We start from the raw sequence: 3,586 nt of genomic DNA, 5'->3' as shown, positions 1-3,586 counted from the left end.
TGGGCGGAATATGGCGCGCGTGGGCTCCACGCACGGTTAGAGACCGTTTCACATTTGTGTTGGGGGGGGGGGTCTGAACTGAGATAGCCATCTTCAAGACCATTCCCTGCAGTTCACAGCTATGCTCTGTTTAAGACATTACATCCCCTCTGCTGTGGGCTGGGCGCAGGTGTGCTTATGTAGACTGTTGTGTGCCGACTGTTATTGATGGGTGTTTATGCAGACTATTTCGTGCCACCTAATCTGATGTCACCCAGAGACGCATGATGGCATAGAAATGTCACGAATTCCGGCTCCTCAATGGCCATTTTGTGCTCAAAGTCAAGGCAAATGTGACCTTTGACTTTATGATGATTTAGTAACTTTATTGATATGGCGTGCTCCTCGAGCACGCGGGCCCCCAGCAGCTAAGAAGCATTGGTCGGCTACTCATCGCCGGTAACCGCACAAAAGTTATCGTATTCTGGACCCCAGGTCTGATCATTGTTTTTTATTATTCGCTATTATGTTTGCAGATAACGACGGCCGCCTGCCTTTGTTTACTTCCGCCGCACGACATAGTTCTGGAATATGTCGGCCACATATATCCTGACGATCTGGCCTGAACATTAATGTCTGTGGTAGCTAATTAGTAAAAATTGTCTCTCGAGTGCAGGCAAGTGCTGGTGCTTTTTTGCGCGGAGCCAGTTCCTGGTTATCAGTTCTGGAACCGGACCATCATCTTAGCTGAGGTTCTTGTTAGGAATCGGTGCTTAATGGTACGATGCACTTAGATGTAAGCGCATACAGGCAGATAATGAGGGTATCAGGGAATCACGACATTACATTTTGCACGAGCAAATTCTATAGAATTGATACCCAAGAAGTTTATACTTCAGATGATTTGTCTGCTTTATTTGAAAAACTTGGAGATGATAACGAGAACTAATGTGAACAAATGAGCCAATGACAGTTCAGGAACCAGGATCTGGTGTTTTGCGAGCGAACCAAAGGAGAAAAATCTGCGGTCTGGTGTTTTGCGAAAAACTAATGGGAGTTAGGAACCACAATGATCATCGTGAAAGAATCGGGACAAAACGTGGAACGACGGTGTGATACATGATGAAACAGTCGATGGGAAGCAGGGTCTAATGTTTACGACCAACCACTGAGAGCCAGGGCTAAGTGTTAAGTGTTAAGTGAGCCAGGGCTAAGTGTTAAAAAAGCAAGGCGATCCAAACATCAGAAACCGGCGTCAAACTAAGGGCAGATGGACAGGGGCAGAAAGGGCAGACTGATGACGTCGTGCGGCGATGCACTGGCGTTCTTATCGGCCTCAGCCGCGGCCGGCACAGTCTGCCTCAGACCACACTCATTACTCCTTTCCAGGATCTAGTGATCTCACTCATCCGTTACTGCATCTGTGTGTACGGAACATGTGATGCTACTCAAACACCACGACTGCAGAAGCTGCTGCACTTCGCAGCACTGGTCATCTCTGGGCGTCGGAAATACGATCATGTGAACGATGTTTTACGGGATCTCGAGTGGATGTCTGCTGACAATATGTTCTTACATCTTACACTGACACTTCTGAAACGCATCCTGGAAAGATCCCAGCCGGAGTTGCTATCTGTTCACCTTATCCATAGACGCCATGTTCACCATCGCACAACGAGGCAGGATGATCAGATCCGAATCGGGAAGGCGGCTTTTTGTTTGCGCCACCGTGGCCGCCTACAACGCACTACCGCAGAATATCCGCGAGCTGAGCCTTCCACAATTCAAACGCGAGTTGCGTAGTTATATCCTGCAGCGGCGGATCAATGACGGATAGCGACGCCTTCTTCAAATGAGTTTAGCGAGTGTGAGAGTGCGTTCTGCGTATGTGTGCCTGTGTGTGTGCGTGTTTGCGCGAGCCTCCCTGGCCTAGTGTTTTATTTCCATGAGACGGGCTCTGTAATAACCATATTATGAGTGGAATGAGATTATGACGTGTAATAAATAAATAAATAAACAAACAGATGTCAAACAGGCGTCCAGGTGGGTAGCCAGTGTGTCCCCCCCCCCCCCCCCGAAGTCAGTGGTGTGAGAAGTGAGAGAGAGAGAGAAGTCAGAAGTGAGAGTCAGTGGGAAGCGGGGTCCAGCGTTTTATTTTCGTGAAGCGTTCGGTGGGATCCAGGCTGCCTCATGTCTGTCTTCCAAACGTTGAAGGTCGCCTGCTGCAGGCCTGAATAAACGAAGATAAAAGTGTTGCTCCGTGTACACCATAAGGAAGCACGTTTAAGCTAAAACGCGTAGGGTAGAGGCTAAAGGGACGCGCTACGTAGAGTTTAAAATGATAAAATTATGCGTCTTGAACTTAACAAGATGATCGTGTGTTGATTTAAGACTGAAGTGCGATGCTTGTGCAATCACTGCAAGTCCATGGAAGACACGCCACTGGCGTTCCCACAATGACGATCTACGCGTGATGAGCGCCGTTGCTCAGCTGCCAGGTGGGATTGCTGGGTGTCAGCTTCAAAGCTGGCCATGCATCCCATTCTCAGCATCACAACCCGTCCGGTGTGCAGCTCGAACAAGCTCTGTCCACCGAGCTCCTGTGCTCCAGGGCCCTCCATGCGTGCTCCCTAACGGTCCGACCTGCCAAAGCGCACGACGACGTTGTGCTCCGTGGGACGATTTACGTGACTGCCGTGTGCTGATGGGTTGTCTAGCGGTGCGGATGGCACGTGGGTTGTTCTTGGACCGCGCGCTGCGGCAGCACGGTCAACCAAAGGCGGCGGGGGGGGGGGGGGAGAACCCAGCCACCAATAATGCACATCGGCTCCTCGCGTTCCCGACCCGCAATCTCTCTGCATGAACATTTCAAGCACACCGGCCCCAACTTAGTTCATGTTGTGTGACAATAAACAAGCAGTTTGTGTCATGCCTCATCATTGGGCGCCTATCGAAAGCTCTGCAATGAAACGAAGCTTTAAATTGCTGACTTAGAGCACAGCCAGAATTCACCTGGGCGGAGACGGGAATGACTAGCATGATTGGCGGCGGAAGAGCTTAGATTTGAAGAGCGCGTCCCATCCCCACTGACAATGGCACGACGGCAGAGATCCTATTTACACTACTTGGCTGATTGCTACTGAAACGGTTGCTTGTATTGGGTGCTGGTGCGCTTTCCGTCACTTGGATGTCATGGTTGTGAAGCATTACCGCCGCGTGTAACCGGAGGCATCTGGGTTGACGACTGGCGTTGGGTGATATTTCCTTCTCCGTGTCGAAAGTTGTCTACTTTGGGAGGGAGGAAATGAAACCACGCCTGCTATTCCGTGCACACGATAAGAACACATATGAAGTATAACATGATCCTCATGTAGTAAAGTCAAAACCCTTCACACGATACACCTTGAGCTTTCCCACTCCATCACACAATCATCCTGCGTTAGTTCAACTGGAGCAATAAGTGCGACGCTCACACAACGGTAGAGAATATGGGAGGCATTTCACAGGTGGTAAACACCGCTGCTGCAATCGCCAGTCAGCGCGCTACGTTTCAGTTCTAACACCGACTACGCATCCTGTCCTCTGCGCTGTGGCCTGTCCGAAGAGC

This window comes from Pollicipes pollicipes, unplaced genomic scaffold, assembly GCF_011947565.3.
Source record: "Pollicipes pollicipes isolate AB1234 unplaced genomic scaffold, Ppol_2.1 Scaffold_7261;HRSCAF=8764_pilon_pilon_pilon, whole genome shotgun sequence".
Lineage (NCBI taxonomy): Eukaryota > Metazoa > Arthropoda > Thecostraca > Pollicipedomorpha > Pollicipedidae > Pollicipes > Pollicipes pollicipes.
The sequence above is the reverse complement of the archived record's forward strand: the minus strand, read 5'-3'. Positions refer to the sequence as shown.